Here is a 24865-nt window from a genome sequence, read left to right on the forward strand (position 1 = left end):
AGGCTCTTACCGAGCACGGAAGAGTGTCTGAGCCTGCTAGCCTCTGCACTGGGTACCTTATGATGGAACCTTTCGGCCACAGTGTCCCGACGCTTGAGGATCGTATTGGCCCACAAGCTCAAGACTTGGTGGGCTAGAAACTCAACGGTCCGTGTGCCCGAGAGAAGAAAGGTTTCCAGCGCTTTCCTGGTGCTTTCTTTGGAGAGGTCCTCGGACCGCACCAGGATGCCCAGAGACCCCAGCCAGATGTCGAGCCACGAAGTCGCCTGCATGGCGCACTTGGTGACCTTCTCCTGGCTTAGGATCTCAGTGGCTAAGAAGGACACGTGCCGGTTGGAGAATCTCTCAAGAGGGACTCCCCATGTGAGTTCTTCCACGGAGTGGTGTAAGGGAAGACTCAGACAAGACTCCTCGAGGATCTCGAAGTACCTCTTCTGGTGGACTCGAGGAGGAGGGAGGAGCTTATTACCGGCACTCGATCTGCTTTAGGAGGCAAGCTCAGAGAGCTGGCCCTCGACCTTGTCCCTGGCACTCTTCATCCCCTGAGACCAGGGCAAAGCTGCACTGGCCCTAGAGGGTTTCTGGGTGCCGTAAACGCGGTCCAGGACCGTGTCCTTCCCTTCACGAGGTGGGACCTCAGGGTCTGGGATCCCATTAAGGTTCCTCATGAGGGTCAGGACTTGCCAGAACACGTGTTCTGACTCCTGGTGCTCTCCTCCCGAAGGACTGGCAGCAAAGTCTCCCGTCCCCCAAAGGCTCTTCCTGGGGGGACACATGGACATCCTCGACGGCTCAAGACGGTTCCTGCCTGATCCTCGCTGACGATTTGGGAATCGTCTTAGAGTCCTTAGGCTCCCTCCTGGGCGGGATACAGGACTTGAGCAGCGAAGGGGGCAGGCTCTTCTCCACCTCTGGACGAGAAGACCTCTCGGGGAGAGGCGGGGCCTCCCCCATTGGTGCGATGGGGGAGTGTTCCGGCTCATCCGACTCTCCTGAGGAGGGGTAATCCTCCTCCGCGGGGGAGGGCGAGAAAGTCTGAGGGGAGAAGGAGCCTTACGCAAGGATCTGAGCGGAGACAGAATAGGCCTCGGAGGAGGTTCCACGGGAGAGACTCCTCTCTTCTTCTTAAGGGGGGAAGAAGCTGCCGCTGGTTCGTGGCCCGAATCAGAGAGGGCGGGCTTAATAGCCTGCACAAGGGCTCTGACTAGGGTGCCGAACCAGGGCTGCTGTCTGACAGTCACGCTGTCAGACACCCCCTTTGGAGGGAAGGGGATCGAGGGATCACTAGGAGGAGTCGACAAACGAGGGTTCGCCTGCAGGGCTGAAAGAGAAGAGTCCCTAGACCTGTCCGGGAAGCGGCCCCCCTCCGGCGAGCGCGCTGGTCTGCGCTTGCGGGGAGGGGAACGCGACGAAGAAGAGTCCGCCTGGCGGCACTCGCGCTGGGGCTCGTACGCCGGGCCCTGGTCAGGGTCGCTCGTGAATGGCTGGCGGGATACTGGAAACTCGCGCGCGCGCTTCCGCGCGGGCGGGGGCGGGCGCAAGGGCGCGATGGCGTGCAGGCGGGGATTCAGGAGCGATGGCGATAGCGCGTGAGCGCGCAGCAGCTGGAGCAGGAGCTTGGTCGCGTAGGCGATGGCGAGGGCGTGTGGCGAGCAGGGGCCGGAGCAGGAGGTGGCCGAACGCGCGGGCGCGCAGCGACCTGGTGCGGCCCAAAAGGGCGCAAGATAACGGGGGCGCCTGAGCGCGTGTCCGGAAAAACCAGCCGAGGGCGCGTCAGCGCTGGAGCAGGGTCGCGAGCGACCTGGATGGCGCGTTGGCGCTGGTCGGCATACTCGCTTGTGGGCGCGTTGGTTGCGCCGGCGATCGTGGGCGTGCATGGCGCGCATCAGGATGCGGTCGCACCGGAGAGCGTTGTCGCGGTGGCCGCGCAGGGCGTGCCGTTGGATGGGACGCTCTGGTGTTTGCTGAAGGGCTACCTTGGTCGCCTTGAATACAGGAACGGGGCATGTAGCAGGAACAGGGCGCGTTACTGGAGCGTCGTGCGCGGTTGCATCAGATGCAAGCTCGCGCGGTTTGGAGGGAGAGCCCAGAGGCGGCCGTGAGCGCCCGTGCGCTAACTTGGGAGCCTCCTGGGCGACGCGCTGAGATGTCGCAGCGCGAGGGCGCGTTGGCGAGCGCGTGGGCACTGGAGCTGGAACCGCGCGTCTCCCCAAACGGGCGCGACGAGTCCGTAGGAACCTGTGGGCGCCTGTGCGCCAGCTTAGGCACCTCCTGGACCGCACGCGACGATGCAGGAACTGGAGGGCGCCGAGGCGCTGGAGGGCGCGTGAGCGCAGGTGGCCGCGTATGCGCAGGTGAGTGCAGGAGTGCCGTATCAGGAACTGCTGGTGGGCGCGATGGCGCAGGTGGCCTCTGGGGCACCGGTGGGTGCGTATGCACAGGTGAGCGCTGGAGCGCCGTGTCAGGAACTGGGCGCGCATGCGCAGGTGAGCGCTGGCGCGCTATCTCAGGAACTGCTGGAAGGCGCCGGGGCACCGAAGGGCGTGGGCGCGCAGGGAGACTCTGGCGCGTAACAGGAATGGAGGCGCGAACACCGGAGGGTGAGCGCCAAGGCGCTAACTCAGGAACAGCTGCATCATCAGCAGCCGAGCGCTCAGGCGTTGTCTGACGCTTGAGGGCAAGAGGCGCAGTTTTACGCTCAAGACCCTTCAGCCCCGAAGGGCCCGGAGACTGCGCAGTGGCAGTATCAAGTGGCGCGTCACGCGCATCAGGAACTCTAGAAGTGGATGGTCTGGGCGACAGGTCACAATGTCCCGAAGGACGACCATCCTCCGAAGGGGATCGCAAACGATCCCCGGAGAGGTCTAGGTTGGTAGCTGGCAGGACAGGAGAACGGCGAGTCGTCTCCTCCGCAGAGGATTGTGGCGACGACGAGCCGAAGAGGCGCCTCTTAACCCCCTTGTAAGGGGAAGGAAGGCCTCTACGGCGAAGGGGAGGATGAGCCTTCCGCCTTATACGCCCACGAGGGGCCGTGGGATCATCAAGCTGACCATCGATGGGCCTCCGAAGAGGAGTCTCTGTAAGCGAACTCCCCCGAGGGGGAGAATCGCCGGCAGGAGAGACCGTGGGACTTAGATCCTCCCTCGAAGGATGTTCGGAGGGAGAGTCTAAGCCTTCAGCTACCTCAGCCACAGCAACGGGAGTTTGGCTAGACCTACGGGATGTCTCCGTCACAACAACGTCAATCACAGACAGAGGATCTATCTCCGCTGTAGTTGGCGATTGTTTGACGGCTTCACCCAGTTTGATCATGTCAAAGAGGACTTCCTTGGAGGGCGAACCCTGAAGCCCCAAGGAAGCCCAAAGCTGCAATAAATCATTGTTAGAAACAAAACCCTCCTCCAGGGGAGGAGGGGCAGCTGCCTCGCTATGGGAGGCAACCACCTCTCCCGCACCCCGGGATCGGTCAAAAGCACAGCGGTCTACGCTACCACTCGCCGGCCTCTCGGAAGAGGCGGCTCGAGGGGGAGCTTCGGAGGAGGAAAGGGCAACGGAAGAAGAAGTCCTGGAATTTTCTCTCTTCAGAGAAGCCTCTGAAGGAGAAAGATCCCTTTTGCCCTTCTTCTTACGGCGCCGGGCAAACCTCTCCCACTGGGAGGTAGACCACTCCCTACATTCAATACATACGTTACCACTATCACACCGTTGGCCCCTACAGTGAGGACACAAGGTGTGGGGATCCGTGTCGACCGCCGACATAAAGGTCCCACAAGGGCGGCCAGGAAGTCCAGGGCAAGTACGCATAACGGCAGAGGCCAACTTCAGTCACACTGCGAAAAATAAAAACCAAAAAAAGACAGATTAATTATGGCAGTCAAAGCGAAGGAGAGCACAGACAGGTCTGTTCTCTACCCGAGCCAAAAGTAAAGTGAGCCTTTCACCAGTGTGTGTGAGGGGGGGGGGGGTAAGCTAGCTACCCCTCCCTACCCCCCACTAACTAGCGGCAGGGTAGGAAACCCTTGTTAAAACTTTTATGGCTTGTCATTCAGCTACGCCGAAGTAATTACCCCATGTAAATAGCTAAGGTTTGTATTTCAGTTACGGAACAAATAAAGATTTAAAGGTTTCATTGTAGTGTATTACAGGGCAATGTAACCTAGGAAAACAACTACTTTTTCTTATAGAAAAAATTACGCTCTCTTCGAAAATGACACTCGTTCCCGTCGCAAATGAATAGTTCCAGAAATATATATACTGTACATCTATATCCTATGATAATGGGGGACCCCCAGTGAGAACTCGGGGTTTTGGGTGGGGAAAACATACTGGGGAAACAATATATAAACGTAAAACTAGCCTTTTCTTCTCTATACATTACCTTCTTGAATGTATTATAACCGGAGGAAAATACAAAACAGTATAACTGGATAAACTTTGGAGGAGCTGTTGCAAAGGTTATTTCATGAAAAAATACAGTAACCAGTGCTGCCAACGTCTGATGTAGATCAAATGTTACCATTCCATGCTAACATTAGCACCCATTTGTTTGTACGTTCGTGCATACCAGTTTTCGGTCTGTGCAAATATCACTCCCCCTGCGCAGAAGCTTCCCCCCCCCCACCCATTGCTCGTATTATTATTGTATTGTCATCTCATTTTATATTCCCATTCAATATTATTTATCATACATTCCATTTTATCTTCTTATATTGAGTTTATTTCTTTGGTTATTTCCTTTTCTCTCCACGGTTTCACATAAATACTTGCTCTGGACTAGTTTCCCTATCCAGTTCATTCACGGTAAAATCATCTCATTTTATATTCCCATTCAATATTATTTATCATTCATTCCATTTTATCTTCCTATATTGTTTTTATTTCTTTTCTTTTGTTATTTCCTTTTCACTCCTCTGTTTCACATAAATACTTGCTCTGGACTAGATTCCCTATTTAGTTAATTCATGTTTACCCGCTACTCTCCTTTGTTTTTCCCTTAACCAATCACCAACCGATGCCTATTCAAAGTTTACACAAGGGGGTTGTCTACAGATATTTCCTTACCCCCCCCCCTTCCTTTACCTCTTTGAGTGGTCTGTTCATGCCCCTTCCTCCAATCCCTTTTCCGTTGTAACCTTTGACCTAGTAAGGTGTACGTCATTTCAAGTGAGGTTTATTTTTTCGTATTTTTCGATGGAGGAAGTTATAGAAACTTGTAACAGCTGCAGTATTCCGTACCTAAAAGCAGTGGCTAAATTCCATGGTGATTTTTATGGTTCTTCAGCCAATGTTGATTATTTCCTTAAATCACACATCGTAATTCCTCAACGTTTACAGTGCCCCAAGTGCCGTTCTCTTTTATCTTATAGGAAAGACATTCACGTGTTTTATTGTAATTCTGAATCCATCATACGTAAAACTAAGAAGAAACGTCGTTGTGGTTATACCGTTACTGCCTATAAAGGTACATTTTTGGGGAAAAGTCGTCTACCCCCATGGAAGATAATATTATTTGCAAACCACTTTTTGCATAAACATTCGGACCATGAGACCCTCATGGATGGTATCGACATATCCTCGAAAACTAATGTCGATTGGAGAAGTTTCTGTTCCAAGGTTACCGAATACTTCTTCGATAATCAAGAGGCGATTGGTGGTGATGGAGTAACAGTTGAAATAGACGAATCTCATTTTTGTAAAGCTAAATACAACCGTGGTAGACCGTTAAGTGCCATATGGGTCTTTGGGGGTATTGAACGTGAATCCAAGAAATTTTTCATTATCCCTTTAGTTCCCCATCTTTCTACTAAACGAGATTCTGCTACTCTAATTCCCCTCATTCAGAAATATATCAAACCTGGTAGTGTTATTATCAGTGATAAGTGGGCTGCATACAACTCTCTTTCGGAAATTGGTTACGAACATAAGTCTATTAATCATTCGGAGCATTTCGTTGACCCCCTAGACCCAACCATCCATACACAAAATATAGAACGGCTCTGGAGAGAAGTGAAGGAGTGGGTTCAGAGACCTGGAATGAAGACTGAATATTTCAAGCAATATTTTTCCAGGTACTTTTTTACCCACTACTATCCAGAACATACGTTACTGCACCACTTCTTCATTACTGCCAGTCGCCTCTACCCTCCTTTACAACAACAGACAATGGACTCCCTCGACCCACAAGACCCCGATGCCCCCAATCCATCCACATCCCAGTCATAGGAGTTAATCCGTCAGTCTCACCCTCCCGTGACCCACAAGTTTCGTCGCCTTCTTCATAAAATTAAGTCATTCCTCAATAGTCATTATATGTGTTTTGTGACCGGGGTACTTCTAGGCCAGGTTAGGTGGGTTAGTTAGGTTCTGTGCCCTTTTTGTACTTTTTATATATTGTGTAATAGTTATATGGAAAAATTTTTTAAAATACATATGTAAATATCTATCATTTCTACCGCTAGAAATGTCATCGAGTCGTTGGTAACTCTGTGTACCATTCGTCATCGTTGGTAGCACTGTGAATCATTGGTAACATTGCTAATGTTATCGTTCTCAGTACATTCGTAAGAGAAGTGACAACGTTGAACAAGTGCTTATATTTAAATATTTTAACACAACATATATGTCAACAGTGATAATATTTAACCATTTTAACATAGAATATACGTTTTCCTGTAGGAATTATCGTGATTTAACCGGTTTTCACCTTCATTTCATCCGTAATAACATTAACCAATCCGTCAACTAAAAGTTAGACGGATTGGTTGATCTGTTTGATTCCGGTTGAAATGAAGGTCAAATTCGGTTAAATCACGTTATTTACTATAGGAAATCATATATTTTCTGTTCGAAATCACACCCTGTAATACAATACAAATTTACCGATTTAAAGTAATAAGCAGTTTGTAATTATAGGTTAAAAAGAGAGAGAGAGGCATGCCAGCACATCTGATCTCTACCTAGCCAAAATAAAAAATGACATATCATCAGTGTGTGTGTGAGCCCCCTAACTAGCAGCGGGTGGTTATACTTTATGGCTAGATTCTGCTTTCATCGAAAAATATATATCCATAGTAAAGAGTGAAATGCTCTGTAGCCTATTAGGTGTTGGAACAAAAAATTTAATAGAAAAGTAACAAGACAGTTTATGCAAACCCTGATGCATAAGAATAAATATATGATTATGATTAGCAGGGGTAAATTTACAGTTTCATCCACTATGGGGAAACTGGAATAAAAATATATTTGTTGCATCAGAAATAGTGTAGTTTCAACGAATTTAACGTTTATTTTGACCGCAAACCATCCGATTTAGAGATTTACTATGTAATTGGAGTTAAAACAACAAGTTGTTCCAGAATGCAGAAAGACCCTACTTCATCCCAACAATTATGGGGGACACCAGGTGGGAACCGGGGTTTTGGGTGGGGGGGAGGGCGTCAAATGATATTTGCAATAAATGAATACTTATCCTTCCACCACCCCTCGCCCTATACCCCTATCTAGCCCTACCGGGGGGGGCTCCGCCCTACCGGGGGGGGGGCTCCGCCCTACCGGGGGGGCTTCGCCCCCCCCCCCTGCGACCCCCCCTTAAGGCCACAGTGATTTTCAGGGGACTACTGAACCTAAGAAAACCCACCTAACCTAGCATAGGGGCCCTGTATCCCTACCTAGGCCTACCGGGGGGTGCTCCGCCCCCCCTGCGACCCCCCTTAAGGCCACAGTGATTTTCGGGACACTACCGAACCTAATACAACCACCTAACCTAGGGCCCTGTACCCCTACCTAGGCCTAGCCCCTGCGACACCCCCCCCTTACAGCCACTACCTAACACATCCATCAAACCAAATCCAAAGTGATGGTACTGCTGTATACATCGTTATACTATCACCATTATAATATACTCTATAAATTAATGAAGCTTACCTTAAACTGTTGGTTCATAAAGATGTGCTGCTGCTTTGAGGAAAACGTGAAGCCGTTGGGAAGGTTCCTTGGCATGCAGGACAATTTTTATTTTGTAAAATTAAATTGTGTCTCTGGCACAAATGCACTAGTTTTTCAACAAATTCATTGTAAGTTAGGAAACAGTCAGGACAAGAAGATGGAATTTCAACTTCTTGTGCAACATGAGATGACGTGCTTTCTATGGTCTCCATGTCTAAGAACGAAATGAAATGCCTGGGAAGATAATGTATTGTCGCGCAGTTGTATTGTCGCGCAGTTGTATTGTCGCGCAGTTGTATTGTCGCGCTGTGATTGGCCAAACATGTATGACCTCATAGTGGACAGGCGTTGTGATTGGCCAAACGTGTAAGACTTCATAGTGGACTAGTTTGTCAGCGGATTATAGTGGTTACAGGGCTCATTTAAGCAAATACAAGACACAGTCAACAATAACAACAGACTTAGAAAAAATCTGGGAGGAAGACATGAGTAGCGTGAGTTTGATTATCGATATATAAAGAACTAGGCATTTGCGACAGATAATATTTTACAGAAATACTACAAAAGACTTGCTTTACTCGGGAAATATATTATTATAATAGATTTCCCATAATGGATGAAACTGTAATAATACCTTAGCAGGAAATTAAAGTATCATACATGTACCACTACCATTACAAGTTGTGATTAGGTTTTGGACTTTGATAAAATATCCCACTATTACAAAACCTATCAATTTCCATTACAAATAGATATCAAAATCATTCAAACCACATGAAAACTATATTTTTTGCATGGTTAAAACAAACAGTGAGAGTATTCATAGTAAAATGACAACACTAGAATAACCTAGCCTAATAAAGACCACAACTAATGGGAAGTAACTTAGCTTTAGGCTATGAATGGCAATCATGAGTTGAATGAGATTATATATAATGTAAAATGCAATAAATATTAAAACTAACCAAAATAAATTGCATACTAAAACAAATAAGATAGAAATTACATAGAATAAATTTTTGATACGATATACCATACAGCATAGTTTGGATATTCTGTCTACATGACCAAAACATAAGCTAATGATAGCTAATCAGATTTCATTTTTATTTCAAGTAACATAATTCATAACTAGTATGACCTTTAAAATAATTAAATTCGTGTGTGTAATTCAATTACCGTATAGTTCACATGATGCTAATGGAATTCTGCAATATTTTCTGACTTTCGAGTAAACCTACCTTGGCAGCGTAGCTGTACCTTAAAGCTAGTGCCTTTGCAATGGCTCTCCGGATTCATACGTGAATTAGTTTTCAGCCTCATGTTTTTTTTATCATTTCATTTCTTCTTTCACCCGGTTTCATATTTTATCTTACTGTTTGTTTTTCATTTCCTATTTTTTTTAAATGAAAGCTTGATAATTATACCCCTTTCCTCTTTTTACTATCATTCCATATTTTCACCTATCGCTTTCCCGTATTTTATGAGTTTAATATGCATAGCAGCTATATTCTTTATACATGCAAATGTAATGCAGTCGTACTGTCTGTAAATAGAATCACTTATACATTTGCTACGTAAATTTATTTTCTTTTTCGCTGTAACCGGGCCGTCAAAAAACGGATTTTGAGCGAAGCGAAAAATCTATTTTTGGGTAAGATGGCCATGTCGTCCTGATGGAAGTTCCTTAAAGGCAGCTTCCTAGGGTATATTACAACTACGGCAATATTCCCAGAGAATTTCCCTTAAGGTACCCAGAATTCTAACTCCTGGAGCGAGTATCCCTAAAAAAGACCTTAGGGATATCGTAAATATCAGTGGACGTATTCTTGACACGCCTCATAGCAATCTATACCCCGAATAGAGTTAACACTTCGTAGGGGTCAAATGGCAAGAAAACGAAAACGAGAAAGAAAAGGGGAGAGCCGTTCGTAAGGCCCTCTCTTCTCCCGTTTCGTAAGCGTGCCCTGCGCCGATTCTGGCGCCATCTGCATTCCTTGTAGCGAAACACGAGGTGCTACAGATACTGTATGTAGGGAGGGGTCCTACGGCCCTTTCATTGAAAGGGAAGGGCGGGTCCATCAGGACGACATGGCCATCTTACCCAAAAATAGATTTTTCGCTTTGCTCAAAATCCGTTTTTTGGGCTCAAGCCATGTCGTCCTGATGGAAGTATACCAGAGCATTACTGTATCTGTGGATTCTCAAAATGTGCCGTACTCCTCAGAAGTATTTCCCCCAGTCGACGCGACCTAGAGACCTAAGATGTTACCGTCATACATCTTTTCAACTAATCATAAACCATGATAGAGCTTCCTGCCCCCAACAGGGAAGAGTCTTACTAGACTCTGGGAAAGTCTCGAAGAGTACATATATCTAAGTATGAACCTCAGGCAAGCGAGTATAGTGGTCTCACCCCATACTGGGTAAAGCGAAGTTCGAAAAGAATCACTGTGTCAATATGAAATATCGACCAGTCCTCCGCTCAAAACACGTATTGGACAAAGGTTCATATCCGCTTAGGAGGAAACTCGTAAATCCGCCACCATCCCTTTATGGGATGGAGTCCTCCAGCTAAGGGGAAGCATAAACCAATGCAATATTAGCTTGCATAAGGGAACATTCTATTAGAATTATCCCCGGGTAAATATACATAGAATGAATGCTCACGGGTGAAGGAGACGCAAGGTTCTCAAGAACCAGTTTATTGACAGACAATAAACAAACAGGTTAACCACACTCATATATATATATATATATCTATATATAAGAGGAGGATAACTAAAACTTTAAGCATAAGTATGATAGTAAACAGCAACTTGTTTGTCTGAAAGAAAAAATATTGGAGCCACTTTTAAGATACCAAAGTATCAAAGTCAAAAGTCTGTTTTACTAATCAGTCACATTAGCGTTAGAAACGCTCGGCACGCATGTTTGCACTTATGCTGGGTTCACCTTTGAAAGTGGAACAGTCAACGTGGGTCACCCAGTACCCTCACATAGTTTGTAGTACAACATGTGACTACATACTCACCCTGGCATTAATTGTCCCAATTAAGCTACTGTTCCTCGCAGAGTTAAACAGCAGGGTTAACGACGCAACCCACTGCCACCACAGAACCTCTTAGTTGCTGCACTTGCTTCGCATAGTGACGAAAGAACACTCTGGAAGACTTCCAGCCAGTGTACGAACGAAGATGTCCAAAATCCCTACAACTAAAGAAGTTTAAGGATGAAGCAACTTTCCTCGGATCGTGACCTGTGGGTGAACAGTCAGGATCCGCTCTGCGAATAAGATATGTGATTTTCGCCCTGAGTTGTTTCAGTAATAAATTTTGAGCCTGACGTTTCTCCCCTGGCCAGATGGCCATCCTTGAAGTCTGAAGTTCTACGAAGATAGACCTTTAGGCATTCTACTGGACATAGAGATGCATCTTCTTTCAGAGGGCAGATTCTTCAGGGACCGCACCTGATGGTGGGTAACTCGTTCTTGGTGAGAAACGTAGGATCCGGAAATAGGTTCAGTTCACCCATCCAGGAACTGAACACGACCTTCCTCTCTCGAGAGAGGTATGATCTCACTAACCCTGGCCCCGGACGCGAGTGCAAAAAGGAGGATAACTTATGGGTCAAATCCTTTAACGCACACTCCTTATTGTTCAACAGCGAAGCAACATGAAGAACTTTTCTAAAGACCATGAATTGGGCTTTGGAGGTGCTAAAGGTCTGAGCCTAGCGCAGGCTTTCGGAACTTTTATAAAAGATCTCGTTAGCGAGGTCGACCTGGAAGGCATATAGAATGGGTCTTGTCAAAGCAGGCCTACATGATAAAATCGTGTTAGTTACCGAACCATAACCATGGAGATGAAGAAAGACAAGCAGAAGTCCGTCGTGATCTCCTGCGGAATCTTCGTCTGACAAGGGCTACCCATTCTCTCCAAGATGACTCATATTGCTTTATAAAAGGTTTGCACTTATAATCCTCTAGGAAGTCCATGCTGGCTTTCGAAATCCCGAAACACTTTCTCACCTGTTAAGGAAAGAAATCATGAGCTGCTGGGTCCGGGTTTTCTGTGATGAAGCGCAGACAATTGACTTCTGGACTCACTGGGTCAGAACTGGATCTGGTAGCGGTCGAAACTCCAATCGTAGTTCCAATGCCAGAGGGAACCCCACACTGTTCGGTCACTTGTGGGCCACTACTGCCGCTACTCCCTTAAATGATCTCAGTTTGTTGAGGACCCTCAACAGAAGGTTGTAAGGAGGGAACAGATAAATCCTGAACCATCTGTTCCAGTCGAGGGACATCGCGTCCACTGCTTCCGCCAAGGGGTCCTCGAACGGGGACACATACAGGGGCAACTTCTTGTTGTCTTTCGTCGCAAAGAGGTCTAGCCGTAGTTCTGGGACTTGACTCAGAATGAAGGAGAATGGTCCTGCGTCTAGGGACCATTCCGACTCTATCGGTGTGAACCTGGATAGAGCGTCCGCTGTCACATTGCGGACTCCTTAAAGGTGAACTGCTGACAGGTACCATTTCTTCTTCCCCCAAATCGGAAGATGGCCAACATCACCTGGTTGAGAGGTGGCGACCTTGATCCTTGTCGATTCAAGCATCTCACAACTCCCCCGCTGTCCAGCACCAACCTAATGTGGATCGAGCGATGCGGGGAGACTTTCTTTAAGGAAAGAAGGACTGTCATAGTCTCTCGAAAATGACTGTGAGAGGTCTTGAATAGACTGGACCAAGACCCTTGGGCCTTTTTCTGATGAGAGTGAACTCCCCATCCCTCCTTCGAGGCGTCTGAGTGACTCGTCACCGACGGGGGAGGTGGATGAAGAAGAACCGACTTCCTAAGGAGTCTGGCTTGGGACCAAGGCCTGAGAAGAGTATTTCGACGAAGCGGAACTGGTCTTCTCAGATCTCTTCGCGCATCTGATGCATAACTACTCCAATCTCCGGTTGCATCCTTTAGCTGTGCTCTTAGCACCGGGTCTGTCACCGAAGTAAACTGGAGAGACCCCAGTACACTCTCCAGTTCGCATCTGATATCCATACGGAATCTAGAAGTCTCTTGACAGAACCAGCTATCTCCTTTCTTTTCTCCGCCATGACGGAGAAAACGGTGTGACATTAGGTCCCAGTGGATTCACACCCACCGGAACTTAGAGATGGAGGAAGTTGAGACTTTTCCTGTTGATCTTGAAGCCTAGATAATCTAGGAAATGGATCACATACAGGGAAGCTTGCAAGCATTCTGTCCTGGGTGCTGCCCACACCAGCCAAAAATCCAGGTAGGCTACTACCTGAATTCCCTTTAGGCGTAATTGACTGAGAACTACGTTCGCAAGCATCGTGAAAATCCTTGGGGCTATTTTAAGCCCGAGAGGCATGGCTTTGAAGACGTATAGTCTTCGTTGTAGCCTTAACCTTAGGTAGGAGGGGAATCGACGATAGATTGGAACGTGCCGATAGGCGTCTGACAAAACTATGGAGGCGGTAAATGCCCTCTTGGGCAGTAAGGTCCTTATGTGTTGTATTGTTAGCATCTTGAACCTGTAGTTCGCTATGAACCTGTTAAGTGGCGACAAGTCCAGAATGACTCCGAGTTTTCCGAGTCTTTCTTGGGAACACAAAACAGCCTCCCTTGGAATTAGATGGACTTTACCCTTCGGATCACTTTTCCTCTAACAGTTCATGAATGAACTCCTCCAGAACGGGGGTGGAGTATCGGAAAAACGCCGAGGGTATGGGGATGGAGTGCTGTACCAGCTCCAGCCCAGTCCCTTCTTGAGTAGGCTGTGGACCCAGGGATCGAAGGTCCACCAATCCCAAAAGCGTTGGAGACTCCCTTCTACCAATATCATCTCGCTCGGACTGTTGTCCTGAGGTCTTGCCTCTCTGACCTCGACCACCCATGAAACCCCTTCTCCTTGAGGGGCGCCTAGACGAAATTCTGGCTGCTCCTCTAGGCTTGTTCGACAGGCAGTTGACTGACCTTCGAACTATGGGTTGAATGCCGGAGACTGTGTCGACACGAATTGGGGAACCCACTGAAGTGTGGTCGGGGTTTTTGCCACCATCTGGGGCACTGAGGGCATCAGCAAATGCCGTTGCTGCTGATGTCTACTTGACTTAGCTGGCCGAGAAAGTATCCTAATCCTTTTAGTCTTCCTCCAAGGTTGGGGACCCCATCCGGGGAAGAATTTCTCTTGGTAGACAGGCCCCACTCCTGGAGAAGATTTCTATCGTCCGTGGCGGCCCTATCAACCTTTTTGACCGACTCACTAGGGAAAAGGTCTTTGTCCCAACTGTTGGAGGAGATTAGTTTCCTTGGCTCGTGCCTCATCGTAGCCCGGGCGAACACGAATTCCTTACAGGTTCTCTTCGCCCTGACGGAGCTGTAGAGATCCTTCGTCACAGTGGCCAGATGAGTCTTGATCACAACCATGAACGTTTCATGGACCTTGGGATCACTTGTCATCGTCTCAAACGTGGACTGAAGAGACAAAGAGGCAGCCAGTCTTTCTTTTGTCTAGAGTTCTCTCCGCAAAAGAAAGCCAGACAGCTTAGAGAGGATCTCGCCGAACCGGCATCCGGCAAAATCCGCCTCCCACATCTGGACTGAGAAGGTAAGATGGACGTCCTTCCAGTCCTTGTTTTGCTTACTAAATCTTCCTTTCTAAAGGCCAGCAACAAGGGTTTACACTCCACCAGGGAGGGGAAAGGCTTGCAAGCCTCGACTGTTTTTCAAAACCGCCGCAAACCCTTTCAGCGAAAAAGGGGGAAGGCTGTGGCAGGAGAGGACACAAAGGAAGGGAGCCTCTTACTCAAATACAGCTACCTTTGAGTTCACGAAGCCCCTCTCTTTCATTGAAGAAGAAAGCAAGGCATGAGCCTAGCATGGTCTATCACTACGACCTCCTTCGGCTCTGTCTCTTCCTTTGAAGCTGGTACCTCCTTCCACCGGACCTAGCAGTCCGGATGTGCCCCTGCAGTTAAAATGCAGCTGCCTTCCCATTCTTCTCCCTCTGCCTTTGTTGGATCAAGCCAACAATGGAGGGAGGGCCTGCTCTACTGCGAGAGCAGATGATGTTGAGGGAGCAGGTTCAAGGACCTGAACCGGAGCAGCCGACCTCTCTCGGCCTCTTCCGCTACCTTGTCCGGAGCTCGAACTTCATCCTGGCCTTCTGCCAGGAGGTCTTCCTCCAGACGTTCGGACACGTCTGGCATCCTGTCGTCCAACTGGATGCTAAGCAAGGCGACCGTGACTTCAGCATCCACGGGATCTGAATTAAGGGGACCTCCTCTTGAGGTTGGGGAATCACTGTAACAGTTGATGCCCTAGGAAAAGAAAGCCCTCATCTTCTCATTTGGAAGATAAGGTCCAGAGGTAATCTTCTGAAAGCCCCTCACCCAGGTACGAAGCTTCTCCCTAGCTATATCCCTTGAATCCACCGTTGTAGGGGAGACGAAAACGGATTTTGAACGAAGCGAAAAGAAAAAGCCTCAATAGATAGGTTAGTGCATATGAAACATACCTGGGGAACCCAATACCGGAGAACATCCGTGGAGACAGCGCATGCCACACGCCTCCTTCAGAACCATGTCCGCAGAAGCCCTACTGCGGACGTTGCAGAAATACATCCGTACTACGGATGGTCCTCCTGTAAAGAGAAGAAATTTCCATGAGTATCAAGTGAACTACGTATCACTGGATATGCACAGTAGCATAACAAAACGGAAAGGAAGGGAAAGACACATCCTTGTATTTCCCGCACACCCAATTGTTGTAGCCTTCCAAATCATAAAATCGTATAGTTAATCTATGCCAGATTAACCAATGGAAAATTTCCAAAGGAAGAAGGTGTAGCCCCCCCTAAGGAATGATTTTAAAATACCGGATAGTAGACAAGAAAGAACTCACTTTCTTATCTGTAAGGCCAACAACAACGGGTCGTGCAAGACCACAAATAAGGAAAAGACACATACTTGTGAATCCCCCACAATCACCTGTGGAAGCCCACCAGCCATTAAAATCAAATGGTTAGTCTTTGCTAGAATAACCAAAGATCATATTTCCCGAGGGAAATTAGGTGTAGCTCACACCTAAGGTAAGATTTTACCATTCTGGCTAAAGATGAAAAGAGTTCTCTTTTCATCCCTGTAAGGCAACACCAAGTGATTGCACAAGGCAACACAAGTAAGTTAGAAAAGACAGTGTTGTAACCTACTATATCATGTTCTCCCCTGGTAGAAGACACTAAACAGGGAAGAACTGATACAGTACATGAGGGTGGTGTGCCGGCCGGCTCTTGCCGGTCAGCCCCCCCACCCCCTTTTCCAAAGGTAGGTCTCAAGTATGCAACTTAGGATCACCCAGACGGGGGAGAACTCCAGTTCCTATGCCTGAACCGGTCGGTAGTGGTTGCCGGTCCATAGCTACCCGGTTGGCACCCAGCTGCCGGCCATCACTCTAAGTGGCTGGCCAACCGAGTGATGTAGCAGGCCGGCCTGGCAGCGGTGAGTAAACCCTGCCGGCTGGCATCCACCCCAGGTAGCGCCCGGCAGCCGGCCGCCACTCAAAGCGGCCGGCAGGTGAGCAAGGAGACCGGCCAGCAAAGGCATAAGACCACCGCCGACCGACAGCAAGAGAACTAGCGAACACCCCCCTACCGACGGCCGGCCACTAGGCCGGCAGACGGCAAGGACAACACAAGAGAAGACAACAGAATGGGTGCCGGGCTAAGAGGCTATGTACCTCCGCGCCCGACACCCGAAAGAGTGCCGAGAGGAAGGGGAGACACTAAGTCAAGCTTCCTAACCACTGCTTACTGAAACTACAGACGGCAGCGGTTGAGGGACCAAGGAAGGACCGGGCAGCACTCAAAGGATAGGGCCTCTGCCGGTCGGCACACTCTGCCGGCCGAAAGGGGACCACGTCAGCTCCCCATCCCAACCTGTGCTAGGTACGGATGTGAGACGACTGACACAAAGGAAACGGAAAAATAGAAGGGAAGGACAGAGGGTCCTGTCCAACCTTGCCTGGTTAAGGATCATTCCAAACTAAGAAAGCTCATCTCAGCCAGAGAGATCCAGGGAGGGAGGCCGGCACTACTGGCTGCCTCCCTAAAACCAAGGCAAGGAAGGAATTGCTATTCCGGAAAGGGAACATATCCCGAACCCGGAACAGCAAAGAGGACAAGTCTGAGGGGTCACCGAGCGAAGGGATCATAATTACCGAAACCTTCCAAGGTGAATCAAGGAGGATAAACCTCCTATGCCCGTGTCAGGCAGCAAGGGAGACTCTGCCCCACGCTAGACCAACACGGACTCAGACTAATACACTGCTGTACTGTCCCCCTCTGAACCAATTCAGTTGGAGCAGGAAGGTACAGTACTACTCCAGCATCGTTATATTTGAAAATTAATTCAAACAAACCACTAGAGTTAAGCCTAAGGCTTAAACAGAGGGAAAGGGTTTGCCCCTTCCCCGAAGAGAAGGGAGCAAACGGGGAAACAGATAATATTATCAAGACCTAAGACAACCTAGCCTAGGCACTAAGAGAATCGATTACCTAAATCACCGAAACTCACTCCAATACTATCTTGGAAATTACTCGAAAAGGGCTTGTATGTATAACGTTGCCTAACGCTTTAAGCAATAAAAATCACACTTGGAAGACTAATTATCATGCAGGAAGTACAAGGACCAACAACTAGGCTACGAAGACTAGTGTTGGTCAGCCTAGGCAAAACTTTCGCCAGGCGCACTACTAACGCATCAAAACAGAATTCCTAATTAAGCTAAGCAGCTAATTATTAAAGCGCAGGGGGCTGGGAACGTCGCTCTTGCTAACAAATAAATCCTATTCTAACGAGCGACAGCGTCCATGACGCCTCCAGCAGGCAACAGCTCTTGTATCAACGATAACTCTTTTAAATACTTTAATTTTAAACAAGAGCCTACATTTATACATAAAAGAAATAGTACTCAACTTATCCGAAGCAGAAGAAGTTGGAGAAAGCATAATATGAGAGTAAATCCAAGATTTTGGTAGAAACACAGGAAAAAACACCGAGTTGTAAAGCTACGCAAAAAGGAATGCAGATGGCGCCAGAATCGGCGCAGGGCACGCTTACGAAACGGGAGAAGAGAGGGCCTTACGAACGGCTCTCCCCTTTTCTTTCTCGTTTTCGTTTTCTTGCCATTTGACCCCTACGAAGTGTTAACTCTATTCGGGGTATAGATTGCTATGAGGCGTGTCAAGAATACGTCCACTGATATTTACGATATCCCTAAGGTCTTTTTTAGGGATACTTGCTCCAGGAGTTAGAATTCTGGGTACCTTAAGGTAAATTCTCTGGGAATATCGCCGTAGTTGTAATATACCCTAGGAAGCTGCCTTTAAGGAACTTCCATCAGGACGACATGGCTTGAGCCCAAAAATTACGTCTAAACATTTAGATTGGTAGGCTATGGACGAACACCCACACGAATATACATGAATTAACCATTCATATTCCCTCTCCCTTTTCTAACTACAAGTCACAACCCGCTGGCTAAGCAATTTGTGGAGAGAGTGTGCCAGTGTTGTTTCTGAGAGGAACTCTCAAGGTACCCCTAGCTCTCACTTTGAGTATGTATATTACCTCTCCCCTCTGGACGTACCAGAAAAGATATTATTATTATTATTATTATTATTATTATTATTATTATTATCATTATTATTTTGTTAGAAATAATGGCTGCCTCAGTTGCATTGATCTTATACTCTGTCTTCTCGATGGCTCTTATTGTCTTTTTTCAGGATTAGCCTACTGCATTATGCATACAGCCAGTAATTGGGCTAAAGTCATCCTTCATAGTGGGTAGTCAAATTCAGGAATAAGTGATCACTTATTCCTGAATTTCACTACATACCATGAAGGATGACTTTTTCTCAATTACTGGCTGTATGCAGCAACCCTGAAAAGAAGATAATAAGAACCATTGAGAAGACAGAGTGTAAGATCAATGCAATTGCGGCAGCCATTATTTTTAACAAAACTTGCCTGGAAGAGGGTTTACTACCTAAATATATTATTATTATTATTATTATTATTATTATTATTATTATTATTATCACTTGGTAAGTTATAACACTAGTTGAAAAAGAAAGATGCTATTTGTTCGTCGTTTTGTTATATATCGTATTGTTTGACGTTTGAGGGACAGTAGAGACTTTGGAGTGAAGTAGTAGTTAGGGGATTGTTGATGAAGTGATTTTCTTATACAGCACTTATAATGAGACTAGTTGAAACATTACTGGGCAAGCACTTGGTAACAGGAAATTTGTCACACGAACAATATATGTGCTCCCAGCTTCAGGAAATTGATCTTGTAAGGACACCGCTCCCTTCGTCGTCCAGAAAATCAACAAACTGTTTTTTTGGGCTCAAGCCATGACGTCCTGATGGAAGGTTCCTTCAGTAGCTTCCTAGGGTATATTTAACTACAGTGGATATTCCCAGAGAATTAAACTAAAGGTTATCACAGAATTCTAACTTCTGGTGCGAGTACCCTAAAGATTTCCCTCTAGGATATTGTATATCAACAGGGGATGCATGTATTAACACGCCACATAGCTATCTACACCCCATATAGAGTTAACACTTCGATATGGAAAGGTGGCTGAGTAACTGAGGAGCCGTTCCACAGTTACACTCATCCGTGGCTGCTTTTGGTACTCGAGACGTAAACAAACTGGCGCCATTGCTAAATGACGTCACGTCCGTCCTCATCCTTTCGCCTGTAGCTTCTTTGCTAAGTAGGATTTTTCCCAAGTGCTTACTTTATCAGCTTACATCGCCGTTATGTCGCTACCTTCAGCCTCGCCTTCTTCTGGAAAGTTGAGTACCAGGTCCCAGTATTGTTTAAATAAGCTCTAGCCGTAAAGTAACTTCTACTTTTCGTAAAATATTGTGTTTTGTGGCAGAGCTGTGCCGATACCGGGCGCGCCATTTTATGGCGCCACTGTTTATGTTGCATGCTTTATTTAGTTAGCCAGAACAGCCCTCTCCGGTCATTTAACTAATTAATATTATTAGTTATTTAGTCTTCATAGCTAGGGAATCTTTATATTGTGTTTTAGCGCTCATCAGACTCGGTCGCTGTTCGACCCGATACTAGATCGCTAGCTTAGCCCCTAGGCTGGACAGCCTAATGCTTGTTTTCATGCATGATATATACCAGTGTTTCTAAGTTAAGTTATGAAGATTGTGGCATTATTAAACATACTATTTACTGTGATGTAAGTGTTTTCGCCTTCGGGGACCATATAAGGGACAGTGTTGATTGTGTATCATCCCCTCCTAACCTAATGTAGGAACCCTTATATGCTCCCTATTCCCCCTGCCTGCGGGCATTCCCTCTGGGTAGACTTGCTTTCCCTTCTATATAAGGGAATCTCGTCTACAACCAGAGTATTTGTCGCTTCTCTGCCTACCCTAAGGGAATGACCCTCCCTTAGGGTCATGCCTGAGAGATTAGGAAGGGTCCTGCCCTTCCTCAGTTTCACCTGGTTGGGTTACTCCTTCCTCCCTGCAACTAGCGATGTGTCTTTCAAGCTTTCCTAGCCTAGGAGTTAGTCCTCTTACTCTAGGTTAAGCTCTGGGGGTTGACTCTGCCTTATTATAGTTTGAGACGGTACATTAGTACCGTTCTCGATCTGGGCTACCTATCCTAGGTTAGGGAGCGTTCTCCCTTACCTTGGTGGCCGTTCTCATGCAGAGTCTCCTCTTTAGAAAGACACATTCTTCTCCCTCCCCACCTATCCCTTTGGTGTAGGCCTGCCTACACACCTCTGTCCTTAGTCCTACAACTCCTCCCTTGGGTGGAGTGGTAGGGCTAACATTGTTCTCCTGCTGAGCTGGCCGCTCTAGTACACATACCCTTCATAGCGTTCTATGGGGGTGGTTGCCGGCGGCGGTCCTGCCGGCGGGGGATTCCCCCCTCTTTGAGTGCCCTCTATCCCTCCCTTGGGTTACCACAGGCACCCGGCCACCTGCCGGCTCCCTGCCGCCGGATGTTAGGAGTATCCACTCCTATCATGAGTGCACTCTCTCCGGAGGGATGCCGGAGGGGTATAGGATCTTACCCCATCCATCCCTCCTTACCTTTCTCTTTCTATCCTGGTGCCGGTCCCTTGCCTATCTTGGCTCATCCATACGGATTTCCCTCATTGTGACCATCGGGCACAAAGGAATTGTCTACGAATAAGGTTACGGTAACCGGCTGGGCGGGATTCACAAGTATGTGTCTATCTACTTCCTTTCCCGCTCATTAATCTTAAGCATTAATATGTTCTTATAATTAAGTTATTCTTAATTTTAGATTAAGTTATCCTCAATTTTAGAGTAATGTAAGTCATTCTTATGCCTTCCATGTACTCATGATCTCTTTCTTTTACAGGAGGAGTATCTGAAGTGTGAGAGTAACTTCTGCGGGGTGAAGCGCCCGGACTTCTACGGGCACAAGAAAGGCGACTTGAAGTATTGGGACCCGCAGAGCTGTACAGTCTGCAAAAGTCTTCTTGTCGAGGCATTCGACGATCCTCCTTCTGCGGAGGCAAGGGACATTGCTAGGGAGAAGCTACGCAAATGGGTGCGTGGCTTCCAGAAGAACTCCATTGGACCGTATCTTCCCAACGAAGACTTGAAGGCCTTGCTTTTCCCAAAAGCATCAAAAGATTCAGTGGTCCCCCGTGATCAGATCCCCACCGTCCAGATCGTGGTGGAACCTGATGTTGTCATGGCACAGTCCATGCATGAGTGCCATCTTGATTCCGACAACGTGGAACATATGTCGGAGGTGTCAGAAGAGACGGAGAAGAACCTCATGGGCGAGGAACTCGACTATGAGGAAGATCAGGTGGAATACCCTGATTCGGAGACCGAGGTCGCTCCTGCTCCCCCAGCAACTCCTGCACCGTCCGAGGAACCTGTTCCTTCGACTTCTGCCACCCCGGACCCTCTTCCATCGGCCACTCAAGAGGTCTTCAAGATGCTTAAAGCCCTCGTGGAAAAGAAGCTATGAGAAACTCAGGAACAATTCCGGACGACTCTCGTCAGCTTCAAACAACCGAAAAGGATTTCGGTTAAGGACCTCCCCACCTGCTCGGAAGCTAACCCATGAAGATACGCCGAGCATATGCCAATTACAACTGGCAAGATTTACATTAGTGAAAGGGTTGGCTCTATCTTGCTGGAAGAAGTGGAGTTCCTCCCAAATTTCGAGGCTTATCCGGACTGTTACGTCCGGCTCAGGTCCGAACCAGCCTCAAAGGAGGAGACCGAACCAAAGGAAGTTATTGTGTTCGATCTCGCGAAGGCCCAAGCTATGTTAGCTCAGGTGGTGAAGAGTAGGGGTTTCACTAACTCCAAGATGCCGGCGCTTAGCAAGAAGCATCCAACCTTCGTTGCGCCAAATTCTGCGACCTTCCCCTTCATCGAAAAGGCCTTCACAGCGGTCATAAAGGCAGTGGAGGAAGGGAAACCTTGCCATGCACTGGAGGAGTGCAGACCTTCTCCATTACTCTTCCCCCCGATGATAGGCACTGGAAAGACATCCAGTCGACCTTCACGGTAGGGAAACTGGAGCCTGATGTAGCAGGTCGTCAATTCAATGAGGACCTCCCAAGGCTGAACGATCACCTCCTTCGTAGGGAACAGGATACGAAGGAGAGACTCGCTACGTCGCTGTCCCACCAGGTACAGCTTGAGCTCATGGCCGGGGATACTAGAGTCCCGGACTTTTATATGGTCCTAGCTAAGTCACACCTGGTGACTGTAACCAAGGACCTATATAGCTTCACTAGGGCTCGCAGAGCCTGTCGTGAATTCGTGTTTGCTAACGCGACAGTGAAACACGAACCCCAGAGGCTGATTTCCTCCAATATCTGGGGCAAGTATCTCTTCCCATCTACCTTGGTGAAAGAGATAGTGGACAAAGCTGCCACGGAGAATAGGAACCTTCTCCATAAGTGGGGCATGTCCCGCAAGAGGAAGTCCTCTCAGGATGATGGCCCTCAGCCTAAGAGGAAAGCTTCAAAGCCCAAACCCCAGCAACGTCAACAGAGACGACAGTTTCCGGGTCCCGCTACTCCCCAAGTGGCTACGCAGCCGCAACAGACCTTTCAGTTGGTCCCCCAACTGGTGGTGTCGCAGTCGCCGGTCTTCACCCCTGCATACGAGCGACACTCGACTACCTTTCGTCCCAGAGGTAGGGGCTCAGGCAGAGGCTCCGGCAGAGATTCTTCTCGCCGTCCCTCCAGAGGCAGAGGAGGAAGGGGAGCTAGCGGCCGAGGTGGCAAACCCTCGGGACACCAGAAGCAATGATGTGCTTCCGGTGGGAGGAAGACTGCCAATTCCAGGATCGTTGGACCTTCGATCCCTGGGCACACAGCATCGTCAAGAAGGGACTGGGCTGGAGCTGGACTCAACCACCCCCAGCCTTCTAGCAATTCTTCCAACAGTCAACCCCCCTCCTGGAAGAATATGTCCTGGAACTCTTGAACAAGAAGGTGATCAGGAGGGTAAAGTCAACCAGGTTCCAAGGGAGACTCTTTTGCGTTCCCAAGAAAGACTCCGACAAACTCAGAGTCATTCTAGACTTATCCCCTCTCAACAAGTTCATTGGGAACAACAAATTCAAGATGCTGACTCTGCATCAAATAAGGACCCTTCTGCCTCAAAGGGCCTACACGGTCTCCATAGACCTGGCGGATGCCTACTGGCACATCCCAATGAATCATTACGCTTCCTCCTACCTAGGATTTCGACTCCAAAGGAAAAGTTATGCCTTCAGGGCCATGCCCAGTTCCTAGAGCATCTGGGCTTCAAGATAAACACCGAGAAATCTCGCCTCTCTCCAGCTCAGAAGTTCCAATGGTTGGGAATCCATTGGGATCTTCAGTCACACCGCCTTTCCATCCCACAGAAGAAAAGGAAGGAAATAGCAGGGTCTGTCAGAAGGCTTCTAAAATCCAAACGGATCTCAAGACGACAGCAGGAACAAGTTCTCGGCTCTCTACAGTTTGCCTCTGTGACAAACCCAGTGCTTCGTGCACAGCTAAAGGATGCCGCGGGAGTCTGGAGACGTTTCGCATCCATCGCTCGAAGAAACCTCAAGAGATGGCTTCCAAAACAAATTTCGCTTACTCTTAAAGCCGTGGTCAGAAGCAAAGGCCCTGAAAAGGTCCATTCCTCTTCAACACCCGCCTCCATCGATCAACATCCACACGGACGCTTCACTGGAGGGTTGGGGAGGTCACTCCGACCAACAACAGGTTCAAGACGTTTCACATCAACATCTTGGAGGCCATGGCGGTTCTTCTCACCCTGAAGAAACTCTCCCCGCCTCCATCGATCCACATTCGTCAGACTCTGGACAACTCGGTGGTAGTCAGATGTCTCAATCGTCAGGGCTCGAGATCGCCCCAGATAAATCAGGTACTTCTTCCGATCTTTCGTTTGGCAGAAAAGAAGAAATGGCACCTGTCTGCAGTTCACCTACAAGGATTCCGCAACGTGACGGCGGACGCTCTATCAAGGACAAGCCCAATAGAGTCGGAATGGTCTCTAGACGCAAGGTCATTCTCCTTCATCTCTCACCAAGTCCCGGAACGTCAGATCGATCTCTTCGCGATGAGCGACAACAATCAACTTCCTCGATATGTGGCCCTGTACGAGGACCCCAAGGCAGAAGCAGTGGATGCCATGTCACCGGATTGGAACAGATGGTCCAGGATATACCTGTTCCCCCTCCCAACCTTGTGCTGAAAGTCCTCTCCAAACTGAGAACCTTCAAAGGGACAGCGGCCCTAGTGGCTCCCAAGTGGCCCCGGAGCAATTGGTACCCTCTGGTCCTGGAGCTGCAGC

The 24865-nt window shown here is 48.1% G+C and overlaps 1 protein-coding gene across 2 annotated transcripts in view; it reads right to left on the reverse strand.

The window, feature by feature from the left end:
• The window catches only part of LOC137615290 (zinc finger protein OZF-like), an 86394-nt gene extending 77120 nt beyond the window's left edge, over window positions 1-9274 (reverse strand). The window contains exon 1 of one of the 2 annotated variants that reach the window (XM_068345028.1): window positions 9186-9274. The gene's annotated coding sequence lies outside the window, so the exon portion shown is untranslated. Of the gene's footprint in view, window positions 1-9123 lie in introns of both variants that reach the window. The other variant, XM_068345027.1, reaches the window with a different exon arrangement.
• Window positions 9275-24865: the final 15591 nt, after the last annotated feature.

The sequence above is a fragment of the Palaemon carinicauda genome, chromosome 21 (genome assembly GCF_036898095.1).
Source record: "Palaemon carinicauda isolate YSFRI2023 chromosome 21, ASM3689809v2, whole genome shotgun sequence".
Classification (NCBI taxonomy): Eukaryota; Metazoa; Arthropoda; class Malacostraca; order Decapoda; family Palaemonidae; genus Palaemon; species Palaemon carinicauda.